An 18375-nucleotide genomic window follows, 5' to 3' on the forward strand; every position below is an offset into this window, starting at 1 on the left:
GTATCTGTTGACTGTCATTGTCCCTTGGAAATTTATTACATTTTTTTCTTATTCTTTGTACATTGAGTCCTTTGGTACTCTCTCCTGGATACTGTCAATGTTAAAATATGTAAACTCTGGATTCTGTTTTAATCTTCTGGAGATTATTAATTTTTTTTACTTATAAGCTAATTAGCTTCTGACCACAATTTCTGTCGCACTTTCTAAGGCAAGTGGTTCAAATTCAAATTTCCTGTCATCATTTGGACCTGTCTCACACGTGTATCATCCAGTAGCCAGCCACATGCTTGTGCAGATGGTTCAAATCTCAGTTGAGTTCTCTAAGCCTTGCCATCTTGCTTCATGTCTGTCTAGCACATACACCATTCAAGAGTTAGTCAGAGACCTGTATGGATGGTTCTAACCTCAGTCAGTCATCAGTCAGTCCTCTGGGCCTTTGCTGGGCTGGTTTGAGTCTGTCCCCAGATGGTGTTGCTCTGAAATTAGGCTGAGGCTGGTGCAAGTTCATGAATAGAACTGGGGGGCTTCTCTGGCTCTCTCTTCTGGGATTCCCCCACATTCCCTGGCCTGCAGGTGCTGCTCTCTCTGACTCCTCTGGGCCAAAAGAGGGGGTTGCTACAGGAGTACTATCTATCTATGCCACCATGCCACTACATGATGAAGGCCCGCTCTAGGGAGAAATCCAGGAGAGAAGAAAACAGGAAAACCACCCCGAGAGGGTCCCTTCTCCAGGTTTTAACATTCTCCACAATCTACCTGTTTATATTTTTCAGAGTCCATATGTAGTTGATTTTTGTCCAGTTTTCATTGTAATCAGGGGGAGGAGTGAGCTTTAGTAGGTTTACATGCCCTTAGCAGACTGGAATTCAACACTCTCTCATTATGACACCCAGTTAAAATACTCTTTTTCTGCCATATCTAAATTTTAAAATAAATTAAGTCGGCTACTTTTCCTGTGTCCAATCCTCCCCAACTGACCACCTAGGATCCTGGGACCTCACGCCCCCTGCAGATCCCTCATTAGGGCGAGGGAGATCAGTGAGCATCACACAACTCTGGATAAGGAGGAAAGGGCGCAGGGCTGCCTGCCTTCAGCCAGCATTTGAGAACCTGAACAGTCTCCATGACCATCAGGTGTACCATGGCAGAGGTACAAGCAGGCTGATATCTCGGAAGTCAGGTAGACAGTCCCTGGGCTCTCTGGGCTTCCTTTTATCAGATGCCCTGCAGCTGCCTTTCTGTGCTGATGCTTCCGCTCATGACGTCCTGTCTCATTTTAAAATCATCTTCATCAAAATCTGACCTGAGCAAAAAGAAAAATCTGATTTTTTTGAACCTCAAAATATACTGAAAGTTCTTACATGTTTAACAGCTGACATATTTAGCAATTTTCACAAACATTTCAAATATATTATAATTGAATTATTTTAAATGAACTTGACTTATTATCTTTGGAGAATGGCATTATCTTTGGAAAGCAAGGTTAGAAAGACTATCAAAATTAGTAAAAGGCTCATTATAAATCATTGTTGCTGCAGACATTTAAAAATAAAAACGTGCCAGGCGTGGTGGCTCACACTTGTAATCCCAGCACTTTGGGAAGCCAAGGTGGGCAGATCACTTGAGCTCAGGAGTTCAAGACCAGCCTGGTCAATGTGGCAAAACTTGTCTCTACAAAAAATAAAATTAACCAGGCATGGTGGCGCACACCTGTAGTCCCAGCTATTCCAGAGGCTGAGGTGGGATGATTACTTGGGCCCAGGGAGTAGAGGTTGCAGTGAGCCGAAATCATACCACTGCACTTCAGCCTCAGTGACAGGGTGAGACTCTGTTTCAAAATAAATAAATAAGTAAAAATAAAAATGAAAATGCCTGTGTGTCAATTTTCCTCCAAAATTTTGCATGCATCTTCCCAGTAAACTTACTAATGATTCTGTTTGCAAGGCAGCACTTCCTTAAAGACTCAGATACAAGATAAAGTAAGTTAAATGACCCTCATGTTTATATGCCTGGCAGAAAAGCTAGGTGACCACTCTCGTTCTAAAAATAAACTTCTTGTTATGTTGTTCATTCACATTGGAATCAGAGATCCATTTAGAATCATCTGTAATTTAAAAACTAATCCTATTTTTGTATTCCATGAAAAAGAGATATTAGAAGTGACTTGAATCATTATTGAAAAGCACTAAATAAAAGGAAGAAAATAAAATTTATTTTGGGGGGATTTTGATAGTGATATGTATTTTTTTGTTTAGTTTCATTTTTCTGTTCTCATTTGTTTAGTTTTGCTGCTAAGGGAGTATTTTCTCTTTTTGCTGTTTATTTCCCCAAAGGCAAGAAGAATGAGTTATTGTATCGGTGAACTTAGAGACTGCACAGATCGGTGGCCACTCTGCCTCTGGGGTAGAGCACATGAGGGCAACCGTGCCCTTCGCCAGCATTCCTGTGATGAAGCTTTGCAGTGAATGAACTTCCTTTCATTCTTTTACATTATGTCATTTCTCGGATCTTAACATTTCTCAAGACAGTTAAGAATATAAAAGCTACATGACTTATGTTATAAGCCCTATACTTTATGAGGAAAGGTAACTAATATCAAAAAATAACATACGCCAAAAATGACGGCTAGCCAGGAAGAACTTGGAAGGCAGCAGGGAAGCCTGATTTAGGATTTGGCAAGAGTTATCAACTATTAACATGAAATTATTATATGCAACCTATAAATTAGAGCCTTTATCCTGCCTATTATCAGCACTATTCTTACTTTCAATGACAGAGTCTTGGCATGGCTAAAGATGTCCCACTGGCAGAGACACAAATAAATCCAGACCCACGGGAAGGCTTTCCAAACCCCCTTCACACCCAAAGGAGGAAATGAATACAAAGGCATGAACTGGCCTGCATGGAGAATTCATCACTTAGGAACCAAGAAATCCCCAAAGCTTCCTAACACTGCTGAGAAATAACAAAGTTATCTTTTTCTCTTTCTTCTCAGCTTAAGATTCTGATTAAAATATCCTCACAAGAAGCCTTCTTTGGTGAATCCATGTGAGAACCACTCTCCTCACAGAACCTGTGAAAATTATGATGAATGACTATTACACCACTTGATACATGGTTTGATTTCTAAATATAAGTACACATATTTCAAAAATGTGCAGTCCTCATGAGCCAACATCCCATATTGCTTAGTCTCCATTCACTCCTTTATTTGTCTGATGAGTATTGAGTGCTTACTATGTGGCAGCACTGTCAGGACCACTGAGCATTCCACAGTGACCAAGATAGACACACATTTGCTGATCTCCTGGAGCTTATATTCTGGTGAAGGGAGACAGAGAAAAAGTTTATATATTCATATATTTGCCACAGATATATATTAGAGCATTATTACAATGTGTCATAGATAATAATCTGTCGGAAGAAAAGGAACACAGGAAAGTAGTCAGCAATGATGGAAGAACTCCTTCCGCAGGGCCAGGGAAGGCCGCCCTGAGGATGGATATTTGAGGAGACTCTAGAGAGGTGAACCACTGCCAGCATGCTTGGGAAGAGCATCCCAGGTAGAGGCGACAAGTACAAATGCACATTCACCTAGCAAGAAGACCACTGTGTCTGGGGTCCAGCCCCCTGAGGAAGAAAATTATATGTAAGTGGCAGCTGCAGCCAGGTCATTTGTGGCTTTATAAGTCATGGTTGAGGCTCTAGATTTTATTCCAAGTGAAAGAAGGATAACATGCTGCTATCAAAAGCACCAAAAGATCCAAGCAGCCCTTTAGGTATAACTTTTCAACATCACAAGGAAAAAGAGGAAGCAGTGTCTCATTCAAGGTTCTCAAACCAAATGCCCGCTGAGAAGCCAATAAAGCTCCTTAATCTCTAGCAGAACGCTAAAATGCATGGCAACTCGTTTTATTCCTAGTATTTATAATGGCAGGTTTAAATATGATTTTGTAAATTTTTAAGCCAACAATTAAGAGAATGCAAGTATTATTTATAACTTCAAAACACTGAAAAACAAGATCAAAGAAACTTTAACAATATACAACATCAGCACATGGGAAGAGGAAGTATCAAGGAAATACAATATAGTGAATATAAGGCATAACAGCAAATATTTTAAAATTAGGTCCAATTATATGTTCTCTACTAGAAACAAATTAAAAACAAAATGACAGAGATTAAAAATAAAGAAATGGGCAATTCCACAGAACTTCCAGTCCAGACAAAATGATATAGACCCCAAACTCCCTGCTTACTCCTGCCAAGCACACCTATAAACCCTGGGAATAAAGCAAGAGGCAACTAAAGGAGAATTCTGAAAGGTGGTAAGAGGAGAGGAAACTGTTTGGGACCTGATATGGTTTGCCTCTGTGTCCCCACCCAAATCTCATCTGGTAGCTCCCATAATTCTCACGTGTTGTGGGAGGGACCTTGTGGGAGATAATTGAATCATGGGGGGCTGCTCTTTCCCAGTTGTTCTCATGATAGTGAATAAGTCTCATGAGATCTGATGGTTTTATTTTATTTTATTTATTTTATTTATTTTTTTTTTTTGAGATGGAGTCTCGCTCTGTGGCCCAGGCTGGAGAGCAGTGGCGCAATCTTGGCTCACTGCAAGCTCCACCTCCCGGGTTCACGCCATTCTCCTGCCTCAGCCTCCCAAGTAGCTGGGACTACAGCCTCCCACCACCACGCCCAGCTAATTTTTTGTATTTTTAGTAGAGATGGGGTTTCACCATTTTAGCCAGGATGGTCTCGATCTCCTGACCTTGTGATCCACCCGTCTTGGCCTCCCAAAGTGCTGGGATTACAGGCGTGAGCCACCGTGCCCAGCCTGATCTGACGGTTTTAAAAATGGGAGTTTCCTTACACAAGATATCTCTCTCTGCCTGCTGCCATCCATGTAAGATGTGACTTGCTCTTCCTTGCCTTCTGCCAAGATCGTGAGGCCTCCCCAGCCATGTTGACCTGTAAGTCCGTTAAACCTCTTTTTCCTTTGTAAATTGCCCAGTCTGGGGTATGTCTTTATTAGCAGCATGAAAATGGACTAATACAGGAGCCCAGGAAAATGGGAACAGCACAGCTGCAGGGTGTATTTCATCCCTCAAAATCAGCATTTCCAGACCAACTCCCAACATAGCAAGAGAAGACAGCTAGGTGGGCTTGTTCCTCCCTTGGATGAAAATATACCAGGGGAACATGCACCCCTGGCAAGTAAGATTAATAAAAGCCCTGCCAGCAAAGGTAACCATGTGAGGCACCCCATCCCCTACAAAGAGATACCGGTGACTGGACAGAACCTGAGGAGGGACCCCACTACACCTCACACCTGGGATCTCAGGCCAAGAGACACCCAGGTCAAGAGCCATGTGCTCATCAACAGCACATGGCTCATGAAATATTCTGAGGCCACCACAGGAAGGGGAATGCCATCTCAACAAACACTTAGCCATGGAAGCCTCTTCACTTCTGCAGACCTGAAACTCCTCTCCACAGGAAGAGACATCTGGGCAGCCCAGCCTGGACAAATCCCTTCCAGCCACCAAAGCAGCACCCAACAGCACTGGAGAAACCAAACAGATCAAAGTAGCACTGCAAGATCTCTGAAAATTAAATCTTCATTTGAACAACAGGCTATGTAAATAGTCTATAACCTGTGTGCTAAACTTAAACAGGTTGACTGCCTGCTGAAATAAAAGTTATTTATGACTCAGAGTCTCCTAAAATAATAGATAAAATATCCAGGATACAATCAAAAGTCACCTGTCATATCAGAAACTGAGAAAATCACAACTTGAATGGGAAAGGACAAACACCTGATGCCAACACTGAGATATATCAGATGCTGGATTATCTTAAAAGGATTTTAAAGCGGCCTTCATAAAAATGTCTCAACAATCAGTTACAACTTCTCTTGGAACAAGTGAAAAATGAAAAACTATGGGAAGAAACAAAAAATACAGAAAAAAGAACCAAATGGAAATGATAGATCTAAAATATACAATAACGGAATTTCTTAAAGCTTCTTGATATGCACTCAATAGTAGAGATAATAAAGAAAAGAATCAGTGAATTTGAGGGCAAATCAATAGAATTCACCCAATCTAAACAGCAAAGAGAAAACATAATTTTTTTTAAAAGGACAGGGGTGGAATGGAGCCTCAGGGAACTGTAGGACTATTTTAAAAATCTAATATTCATGTCACTGGAGTACTAGAAGGAGAAAAGAATTTGAGTGAGATTGGAAAAGTACCGTAAGGAATAAAGGCTGAAATTTTCCCAATTTGGCAAAAGACGCAAACCTACAAATTCAAGAAGATGAAAAAACCCTAGGAACAGGATAACAGGATGAACCCAAAGAAATCCATATCAAAACGAATCATCAACTTTCAGAAACTAAAGACAAAAAAAACCTTGAATGCAGCCAGAAAGTACTATGTGTTACCTACAGGGAAACACAAATTCAAATGGCAGCAAATTTCTTCTCTGACACCAGGAAAGATGGAAGGAAATGGTACAACATTTTTCAAGTACTGAAGAAAAGCACTGTCAACCATACATTCTATATCCAGTGAAACTATCATTGAGGAATAAAAAGGAAATAAATACACTCTCAGATAAAGAAAAAGTAAAAGAATTTTTTACTAGCAGACCTACCCTTAAAGATTGGCTAAAAGAAGTTATTCAAACATAAAGAAAATTATAAAAAATAAGACAGGCTGGGTGTGGTGGCCCACACCTGTAATCCCAGCACTTTGGGAGGCCGAGGCAGGTGGATCACGAGGTCAAGAAATCAAGACTATCCTGGCCAACATGGTGAAACCCTGTCTCTACTAAAAATACAAAAATTAGCTGGGCATGGTGACATGCACCTGTAGTCCCAGCTACTTGGGAGGCTGAGGCAGGAAAATCACTTGAACCCGGGAGGCAGAGGTGGCAGTGAGCCAAGATTGCTCCACCACACTCCAGCCTGGAGACAGAGTGAGACTCCATCTCAAAAAAAAAAAAAGACAAATTTTGGAGCATCAGGAAGCAAAAGGAACTGAAAAAGCAGAAATGTGTACACACAATAGATTATTCCTTTCCCCATGAGTTGTATAGATCAATTTGATGATTTAAACAAAAATTATGTCACCATCTGATACTCAAGAAAAGATAAAGGAATTTTAATGGAAGTGGTATTTTCACACTTCACTCAAAGTGGTAATTCTAGTAGGTCATGTATATATACTGTAGTCCTCTGAGCAACCACTTCAAAACTATACAAAGAGAAACACTAAAAAATACTATAAATGAATCAAAATATAACTGTAAAAAATGTTCAAGTAACACACAGAAAATCAAGATAAAAGAAACATAGGTATGTACTGGAAACAGAGGAAACAAAGAGAAAATAAATACAGTAATCCTTCAGTATCCATGGGGAATTGGTTCCAGGACCTCTGTGGATGCCAAACTCCATAGATGTTCAGGTCCCTTATTTAAAGGGGCATAGTATTTGCATATAAACTAAGCACATTCTTCTGTATACTTTAAATGATCTCTAGAATACTTATAGTACCTAATACAATGCCTATGCATCTCATCACTTGCATGGATTCAACATAGTAGTCAGTGCACAGATAATTCAAGTTTTGCTTTTTGGAACATTATGGGATTTTTTTTTGATCTGTAGTTGGTTGAACCCATGGATGCAAAAGCTATGGATATGACAGACCAACTTTAATTGAAATGGCATATTTAAGCATTAACATATCAATAATTACCTTAAATGTAAATTTTCTAAACATATCAATCAAAATACAGAGACCGGCAGAAAGGATTGTAAAAATAACACAACTATATGCTGGAAAAAGATACGTTACACACAAAAAAAAATCTAAGCAAAAGACTATATTAATACCAGCTAAGTAGACTTCAAAGTAAAGAAAATTACTAGAGGGACAGAAAATTATTAAATAATGATAAATAGGTCAATCCACTAGGAAGATACAACAATCCTAAATATGTATGCACCGAACAACAAAGCAGCAAAATACATGAAGTGAAAAACTACTAGGACTGAAAGAAAAAACAAATTCATGTTTATAATTGGGAACATAAAAAACTCACCCTCAGAAACTAATAGAAATGCTACATAGAAAATAATTCAAAATATGGAAGAACTGAACAACACTGAACCAAAGGGATTTAATTCACATATATAAAACACTTCACCCCAAAACAGGAGAATACAGTTTTTTTCAAGTTCCCATGAAAGATTTACCAAGATGTATCATATTCTGAGTCATAAAACAAAATTCCACAAATGTAAAAAAATAAACTCATACAGAGTATGTTCTTCAACTATAATGGAATAAAGTTAGAAACTAACAGAAAGACAATAGAAAAATCTCTAAATGCATGGAAATTAACCAACATACTTCTAAATAGTCTATGGGTAAATGAAGAGGTCTCAAAGTAAATTTTAAAATATATAGAACCGAATTTTAATGAAAATGCAACACATAGAAACATATAGGGTGCAAATGAAATACAACTGTGATAAAACTTTATAACACTAAATGTTAACATTGGAAAAGAAAGGAAATCTCAAATCAATAATCTAAGTTCCTACCTCAAAAACACTTGCCAAAAAAGAGTAAAATGCATCAAAAGAAAGCTCAAGGAAAGAAACAATAAAGATCACAGAAGAAATCTGTAGAGTTAATATAGGACAATACAAATGAAAATCAAAGGAGAAAAGGCTGTTTCTTTGGGTAAAATCAGTTAAATTGACAAACTTCTAAAAAGACTGACCAAAAATAAAAGGAGAGAGACACAAATCACCAATATCAGGAATGAAATAGGAAATTTTACCACATATATTTCAGACATTAAAGTGATAATAAAGGAATATTATCAACAACTTTACACTCACAAATTTGGCAGCTAAAAAGAAACAAACCAATTCCTCAAAAAACACAAAGTATGAAAACACAGATAAAATCTATAATCTGAATAGCTCTTTAGCCATGAAAGAAGTTGAATTACTAATTTGAAAGTTTCCTTTTAAAAAAAGATTCCAGACTCCTGGTTTTGTTGCAAGAAGTCAGGGACCCCAAACGGAGGCACCGGCTGGAGACGTGGCAGAGGAACATAAATTGTGAAGATTTCATATTCATTGCCTTATGATCTTTGTTGGACTCTTATCAGTGGTTCTGCTTTTGCCCTTTGTCCTGTTCCCTCAGAAGCATGTGATCTTTGTTAGACCCTTATTAGTGGTTCTGCTTTTTGCTCTTTGAAGCATGTGATCTTTGTACCTACTCTCTGTTCTTACAACCCCTCCCCTTTTGAAACCCTTAATAAAATCTTGCTGGTCTGAGACTCAGGCGGGCATCACAGTCCTACCGATAAGTGATGTCACCCCCGGCGGCCCACCTGTAAAATTCCTCTCTTTGTACTGTCTCTATTTCTCAGCCGGCTGACACTTATGGATAATAGAAAGAACCTATGTTGAAATATTGGGGGCATGTTCCCCCAATACAGTTTCACTAGAAAATTCTACCAGGCCTTTGTCTCCCACTCCCACCAGAGCTTGGGATTTATCTCTACTGTTCCACGTCCACCACCTCTGGAGCCCCCAGTGACTTTGTCACAGCCTCTGTTGCACTGTGATCTGCAGGTACTGGGAGACGCATAGCTAAGATGCCAGGACATCCTGAAAGCGGGGAAATGAAACTGTTTACGTTCAGGAATGTGGCCATAGAATTCTCTCTGGAGGAGTGGAAATACTAGAACCTGCTTAGCAGAATTTGTATAGAGATGTGGTTTAAAAGAAAGACAGAAACCTTATCTCTGGGTCTTGATGTCTCTAAGCTAAACCTGGTGACCTTTCTGAAGGAAAGAAAAGACTGAGGAGACAGTAGCCATACAGCCAGGTGTGATTGTATGTATCTGCTAAGCATCTTAGTGATTTGACTCTCCTGCTTCAGCCCAGCCCACAGATGAGATTGTGACATATTGTTTGACTCTGCACCTTGAAGATGTGACTCTCTTTTCCAGCCTTGGTGCTGCCCACAGGTGGCATTGTGACATATGGCTGGGCCTTTCATCCAAATGATGTGTGATTGTGACATACACCTCTGTCTGGAACCTGAATGACTTGACTTTTCTGCCTGGTCCCAAAAGTCATGTGTCTCTTCTTCAGCCTGCACCCTACCACAAAAGGATTGTGATGCATCACTGCACTCAGCACCTAGATGATGTAACTCTCACCTTTTGCCTGGACCTTGCATATTTAAGGTTGGATTGTGACATATACTTTAGCCCAGCTCAGAGTTGTGATGACGACACTTATACCACAAACCAGCCAACAGGAGAGATGCTGGCATTTGTAGCTAGACTTTTAGAGAAAGGAATAAATTCCTGGGTCTTCTGTAGGCAATGTAACTCTCCTTGCTGGGTCCTGCCTATAGGAAGCATAAGGACCTGTCTGTGTATCCATCATCCAGCTGTTGTGACTCTCCTTTTTTGACTGAAACCTGCCACAAAGGGTGACTGTGACATATCACTGGGCCCAGAACCTAGTCTCTGGTGTGTCTTTATTAGCAGTGTGAGAACAGACTAATACAGTAAATTGGTACCAGCAGAGTGGGGCACTGCTGAAAAGATAGCCGAAAATGTGGAAGCGACTTTGGAACCGGGTAACAGGCAGAGGTTGGAACAGTTTGGAGGGCTCAGAATACAGAAGAATGTGGGGAAGTGTGGGACTTCCTATAGACTTGTTGAATGGCTTTGACCAAAATGCTGATAGCGATATGGACAATAAAGTCCAGGCTGAGGTGGTCTCAGAGGGACATGAGGAACTTGCTGGGAACTGGAGCAAAGGTGACTCTTCTTATGTTTTAGCAAAGAGACTGGTGGCATTTTGCCCCTTCCCTAGAGATTTGTGGAACTTTGAACTTGAAAGACATGACTTAGGGTATCTGGAGGAAGAAATTTCTAAGGAGAGCAGGTCTCTGTTGATCCATGGATGGGGATCTCTGTTCCACAGGATGGGGTTTGTAAAGTTGTTAAGAATAAAGCCTACTTTTAAGAGATATCAAGTGAAATTTAGAAGATGGCAAGGGGATAAAACTGAGTATTATGCTTGGAAATGCTTGGTGATACAGGACAAAAAATAAATACAACACACCCAAATACAGGATGATAGCTTTGTGTAACACACAGAGATATTATTTATCAGGTTGCTTATGCCGGTACAGAAGGGGATATGATAGTATGCACAGCATATGCATGTGAACTACGAAAGTATGGTTTGAAGGTTGGCCTGACCAATTACGCAGCAGTGTATTGTACTGGCCTGCAGCCTTCTCAACAGGTTTGGTATGGAAAAGATCTATGAAGGCCAAGTGGAGGTGACTGGCGAGGAATACAATGTGTAAAGCATTGATGGTCAGCCAAGTGCCTTTACCTGCTATTTGGATGCAGGCCTTGCCAGAACTACCAGTGGCAATGAAGTTTTTGGTGCCTTGAAGAGAGCTGTAGATAGAGGCTTGTCTATCCCTCACAGTACCAAATGATTCCCTGGTTATGGTTCTGAAAGCAAAGAATTTAATGCAGAAGTACACCGGAAGCACATCATGGGCCAGAATGTTGCAGATTACATGTGCTACTTAATGGAGGAAGATGAAGATGCTTACCAGAAACAGTTCTTTCAATACAGGAAGAATAGTGTAACTCCAGACATGATGGAGGAGATGTATAAGAAAGCTCATGCTGCTATATGAGAGAATCCCGTCTAGGAGAAGAAGCCCAAGAAAAAAATTAAAAAGAAGTGTAACTGTCCCAAAATGTCCCTTGCTCAAAAGAAATATTGAGTAGCTCGGCCGGGCGCGGTGGCTCATGCTTGTAATCCCAGCACTTTGGGAGGCTGAGGCGGGCGGATCATGAGGTCAGGAGATCGAGACTACAGTGAAACCCCGTCTCTACTAAAAATACAAAAAATTAGCCAGGCGTGGTGGCGGGCGCCTGTAGTCCCAGCTACTTGGAGAGGCTGAGGCAGGAGAATGGCATGAACCCGGGAGGCGGAGCTTGCAGTGAGCCGAGATCGCGCCACTGCTCTCCAGCCTGGGTGACAGAGAGAGACTCCGTCTCAAAAAAAAAAAAAAAAAAAAAAAAAAAGAAATATTGAGTAGCTCAAAAGAATGCAAGCTTCCTCAGAGCTCAGAAGTGGGCTTCTGAGAGCTAAACCAAACAATTTTCCATGATGATTTTTCAGATGAAGACCATAAACTTATTGACAGCAAAAAAAAAAAAAATGAAATTTATAAGCAGCAAAGCATTCAAGAGGTGACTTGGGTTGTTAAAGGTATTCAGCTTTAAAAAGAAAACAGAGCATAAAAGTTTGGAAAATTTGCAGCCTGACAATGCAATAGAATATAAAATCTCATTTTTTGAGGAGAAATTTAAGCCAGCTGCAGAAATTTGCATAAGTAATGAGGAGTCGAATGTTAATTCCCAAGACAATGGGGAAAATGTGTCCAGGGCATGTCAGAAATCTTCTTGGCAGGCCAGGTGCAGTGGCTCACACCTGTAATCCCAGCACTCTGGGAGGCTGAGGTGGGCAGATTACAAGGTCTGGAGATCGAGATCATCCTGGCTAACATGGTGAAACCCCGTCTCTACTAAAAATACAAAAAATTAGCCAGGTGTGGTGGTGGGCGCCTGTAGTTCTAGCTACTCAGGAGGCTGAGGTAGGAGAATGGAGTGAACCCGGGAGGCGGGGCTTGCAGTGAGCCAAGACGGCGCCACTATACTCTAGCCTGGGCAACAGAGCAAGACTCCGTCTCAAAAAAGAAAAAAAAAAAAGAAATCTTCTTGGCAGCCCATCCCATCCCAGGCCCAGAGGCCTAAAAGAAAAATATAGTTTCCTGGGTTGGCCCCAGTGCCTCCCTGCTCTGTGCAGCCCAGGGACTTGGTGCCCTGCATTCCAGCCACTCCAGTCATAGTTATATAGTTTCCTGGGTCGGGCCCAGTGCCTCCCTGCTCTGTGCAGCCTGGGACTTGGTGCCCTGCATTCCAGCAACTCCAGTCATGGCTACAAGGAGCCAAGGCAGAGCTCAGGCTGTTGCTTCAGACGGTGGAAGCCCCAAGCCTTGGCAGCTTTCACGTGCTGTTGAGCCTGCAGGTGCACGGAAGTCAAGAATTGAGGTTTGGAACCCTCCACCTAGATTTCAAAGAATGTATGGGAACACCAGGATGTCCAGGAGAAGTTTGCTGCAGGGGCGGGGCCCTCATGAAGAACCTCTGCTAGGACAGTGCAGCAGAAAAATGTGGGGTCAGAGCCGCCACACAGAGGAGTCCCTACTGGGGCACTGCCTAGTGGAGGTGTGAGAAGCTCCCAGATCCCAGAATGGTAGACCCACTGACAGCTTGCACCGTGAGCCTGGAAAATCCGCAGACACTCAACACTCAACCAGCCCGTGAAGGCAGCGGGGAGGGAGGCTGTACCCTGCAGAGCCACAGGGACCAAGCTGCCCAAGACCATAGGAACCCACCTCTTGCATCAGCATGGCACGGATGTGGGACATGGTGTCAAAGGAGGTCATTTTGGAGCTTTAAGAAATCCTGCTGGATTTTGGACTTGCATGGGGCCTGTAGCCCCTTTGTTTTGGCCAGTTTCTCCCATTTGAACCCATCTCCATTTGAACCCATTTGAACCCATGCTTGAATGTATCAAGCATTGTATTTACCCAATGCTTGTACCCCCATTATATCTAGGAAGTAACTAACTTGCTTTTGATTTTACAGGCTCATAGGTGGAAGGGACTTGCCTTGTCTCAGATGAGACATTGGACTGTGTACTTTTGAGTTAATGCTGAAATTAGTTAAGACTTTGGGGAACTATTGAAGGCATGATTGGTTTTGCAATGTAAAGACATTAGATCTGGGGGGGGCCGCGGTGAAATGATATGGTTTGGCTGTGTCCCCACCCAAATCTCATCTTGAATTGTAACTCCCACAAGTCATGGGAGGAACATGGTGGGAGGTGATTAAATTATGGGGATGGGACTTTCCTGCACTGTTCTCGTGATAGTGAGTGAATTTCAGAATATCTGATGGTTGTAAAAACAGGAGTTTTCCTGCACAAGCTCTCTCTTTGCCTGCTGCTATCCATGTAAAATGTGACTTGCTTCTCCTCGTCTTTTGCCATGATTGTGAGGCCTCCCCAGACACATGGAACTGTAAGTCTATTAAATCTCTTTCTTCCCTGTCTCAGGTATGTCTTTATCAGCAGCGTGAGAACAGACTAATAAAGCCAGTAACTGAATAAAAGGTTGAATTATGGATCATATGGTAGGTAAAATAAATAAAAGTCTGTAAAAAATACTTGGGCTTTATTTGGGCCACATTCTTTATATTGTTGTGACTTCCAGTGTTTTCACCTGAAGGGATATTTATGAACAGAAGGGTTATTATTATTTGTATTTTTTACCTTGCTAAAAATACATATTAATCTCTTAATAAAATTATCCTAGCAAATCTTAAACAACAAAATAAAAATTCTACTGAACATGTAAAGAACTAGCATCAATTCTATATAATCTTTTCCAGAAAATAAAACAGGAAGGAACACTTTCCAACTCATTTTGTGAAGCCAAAATCAGACAAAGCTAGCATAAAGAAAACTACAGATCAATATATCTCATAAACTTAAAAATTCCCAACAAAATGTTAGCAAACTGAATCCATGAATACGTGAAAATAATTATACACCATGACCACAGGCGATTTATTTCAGGTATGCATGGTTGGCTCAATATTTGAAAATTAATCAATGTAATCTAACCATATCAAAAGGCTAAAGAAGAAAAACCATATTATTTTCTTCTGAAGCCTCCAGAAGAAACACAGCCCTCTCTAATAGATTGAGTTTAGATTTCTGACCTCTAAAACTGTAAGAGAATAAATTTGGGTTAAGCCACTCAATTTCTGTTAATTTGTGCAGCAATAGGAGATGAACACACATGATAATAGGGACTTTGCTGAAGTGATTGAGGACCCAGAGAAGGGGAAATTATTCTAACCAATAGAGGCGGGCACAATCCAATCACAAGGGCTCTTATGATTATGTTAGAAACTTATGATTAGGTTAGAAATCTTATAATTAGGTTAGAAATGTTAGAAACATTTTACAAATAAGGATTTCCTTTTCTTTCTTGTAAAGCTTCATCCAGCCCCATCATTCACTGATGTACAGAATTCCTTTTCCAGTCCTTGGTTTCTCACTCAGTTCCTTTGACAAGGAGCTTATTCTACAGCGAAGGCAGTGCATCACACCAGAACTCACTGGTCGTACCATGTGCTCCATTACCCAGAAGCAGCTGACTGGATAGAAGAGTGGCCTGCTAAAGCTTCAGAGGTACTATTTGCTGCAATCCAAAAGTCTGCAAAGTTGGGCTGCCACCCTACAGCATGCAGTATGTGCTTAAACAAATTACCAATGAATGTCACTATCTCCGTCACAGCCCACTGGGAAGCATGGGTGTGGGAAACAAAGGAGCGAGATAGGAGCACTCCCTCCCTTATTACTATACCCAGTGACCCACTTCAGGAATTTTTGCCCCGTCTTAATAATCTTGAGCTCAGTGGATTTGCAGGTCTTAATATCCAAGGAAACACAACTAATAAAGGTACCATTACCTTTATTACCTGAGGTGGGATAGGCAGTCAAGGCAGTGACCATGTTCTCAGGATGCGGCAACCATGGTGACCGTGCAGTCAACACAGTTAAGTCTCAGCATCTGCATTGTAATTGAGCTACCCAAGCAAAGCTATCTTCAGTAGGGACTTTCCCCTCTAGAGAGCATGTGCACTTTGACTTTACCTGCCCTCATTATAATAGCAAAAACATACCCCTGACTAGAGATTTAAGATGCTAATGAGACATGCAATATATGAACAAGCATGTACAGCTACTGTGCACATGCACCCAGAGGACCACCCGGAACATTCTTACCAGCAACACCTCTCCCACCTCCTTAAAAATAATCATGTAAGACTCCCACAATGGGAGACTCCCTAGTGCTGGTCTTTGTTGTCTCATCCTTATGAGCAGCCCGTCCTGAATTTCTCTCTCTCAGGGTGTACTGTCTATTCTGCATCTAACTTTCAAAGTATTCTTTTTCTTTTGCAATACTCTATGCTGCACTTCTTTTGCTATGTGTCTCTTGTTTAAATTCTCTTAAACCAAGAAGACAAGAAACAAGGTATTACAACAGGTGTCAGCATTTCATTGGAAGCTGAGAATCCTCCCTGGCCATGTGAAGCTCCATATGCCTTATGACCATCAAGCAGACAAGGAGAGTCCCTCTACTGTCCAAGATAACTGCTTTCAATTCTCAGAGGGAACTGGGTTGCTGCTTCCTCACACTGGCAAGAACTGGCCGGGAGCTGGGCATTCACAGGTGTGCCTTCTTGCATTCCAGTAGTCCCAGTTCATGCACACCTTGGCACTTGAGTACAGACAGAACTCCAAGGTCTCAGATCCTATGAGAATGATGGTTTGGGTCACCTCATCAGTGGATAAAAACCACATATCTGAAGTGGTGGCAGAGGTCAGGGGAACGTGGCATTAAAGAAGTGAGTTAACTAACAATTCAAACTTCAGAATCAGCTCTGGAAGCCGGGGCTACAGCAGCTGTGTTTTATGGTATTTTGTTGCTTCTCTTCCCTCACTTATTCTCCATTGTCATATATGAAGAGCATTGGGATAGCTAACATTTTAAGTTTCAGGTGTTACTGAACCAACATCACCCCCATATCACACAGTAGCTGATGGGATATTGTACAGCTCTTGTTTTGAGGACAAGTGATTTTCTCTTGGACTGGACAAAAGATGTTTTTAAAATCCTAACAGGCACAAGTGGAGGACTGTCTGGGGCTATCCCTCATTGCCCTTTAGTCCTGCCCCTGGTCTTCTCCCCAGCCTTCTCACCAGCCCTGCTGCTGGCAGCTCTCCCATCTTCTGGAATCCAGGTAAGTCTGGCCAATGGGAGACACTGGCAGGACTTGACGGTGGGAGGAACAAGGTCACTGAATCTCCTGGCTCCTCTGGCCAGGCCACAGGTGATCACAGGCCACTGGAGCTCCCACCTCCCTTTTGCCCCTCAGGCCCATGAGGTCATGGCCTCTTTTCTTCGGGAGTTCAGCACACCCATTCTTTCCCCAAACCTGACCTTTGAGCACATAATCTCTTTCTTTCCTGAGAAAGACCCTACCTAGCAAGGAGGGTGGAAAATAGTCACCACCCAACGCTCAAAGATGTTCCTTACATGACTGTTTCAAGAGGAAAAACATAGACAATAACCTAAATGTCAACAAAAGGGGAAAAGCTGATGATAGCCTATCCACTTACAATGCAACATTGCACACATTTTTAAATGATGATATAGAAATACATGCACATGTATGTCCCCAGACGTAGCAGGTCACAACTGTTCAACCCAATATGGCCCTGCTCACCTGGAATATCCAGGGCAGCCATGTGAGGCTGGGGACACAAGGCTTCAGTGAGTTGTGCCCAAGGAGCCAGGGGTTTCTGAGGAACAGGGTTGCCCACCCAGAGCCACTGTGACCAGAGGGGTCCTGGCAGGGGGCGGAGGGGGAGAGCACTCAACTCATCTGACCTCTGAAATGTATTCATAAAATGAAAGGATTTGATTAAATAACCTCTAATGTTCCCTCTGATGGCAATTCCATCATCATGCAGTTTCCGGGCTGCGGTCCTGAACTACGGTGTGGAAAGCATGAGAAACCCCACTGATTCCTTCCAGGCACAGAATATCTGCAAATTTTGAAGTCATGAAAAAAAAATGTTGTTTTTTTTTTTTCTATTTTTAACAAAGAAGGACTTCTGGGGAAAATTTAAATACATGAAATGCTTTCTTTTTATGAAGCTTAGATGATTTACTAACTTTAGGAACACTAAGATGTATCAACGATTTGATTTACTCAACAAATTATTATGCTTGGAATATTATATTTAAGTGGAACTTATTCATGCCATAATCATAGATTGACTAATTAAATTTATTTGTGAGTGCTTTTCCTTTTCCCAAATTAAAGTATAAATTGGTAGATTTGAAGAAATCCAGTTCCTGGGTTGTTTCAGTTAATTTAAAAAGAAATAAAAGACATCGCCAAGCCTATGGTAAATCTTGCACTCCTAAAACGTCTCTCAGCAGGCACTGAATCCCAGGTTCCCAGGACACGCAGGGGCCTCTCCTGGCAGTAACCGTCTATCTCTGGCGAGTCCCACCTCACACAAACAGCTAGTGTGAAGTGCCACCAGGGAAACAGAGGGACTTTGGAGATTTAGGAAAGGCT

At 41.5% G+C, this 18375-nt stretch overlaps 1 protein-coding gene and 1 pseudogene across 2 annotated transcripts in view; one reads left to right on the forward strand and one right to left on the reverse strand.

Moving 5' to 3' along the window:
* OCA2 (OCA2 melanosomal transmembrane protein) overlaps nt 1-18375 on the reverse strand; it is a 333437-nt gene that overhangs the window by 127632 nt on the left and 187430 nt on the right. The gene's annotated exons all lie outside the window — the stretch shown is intronic.
* Nucleotides 11031-12235, forward strand: LOC105739950 (annotated as a pseudogene).

This window comes from Nomascus leucogenys, chromosome 6 (assembly GCF_006542625.1).
Source record: "Nomascus leucogenys isolate Asia chromosome 6, Asia_NLE_v1, whole genome shotgun sequence".
Lineage (NCBI taxonomy): Eukaryota > Metazoa > Chordata > Mammalia > Primates > Hylobatidae > Nomascus > Nomascus leucogenys.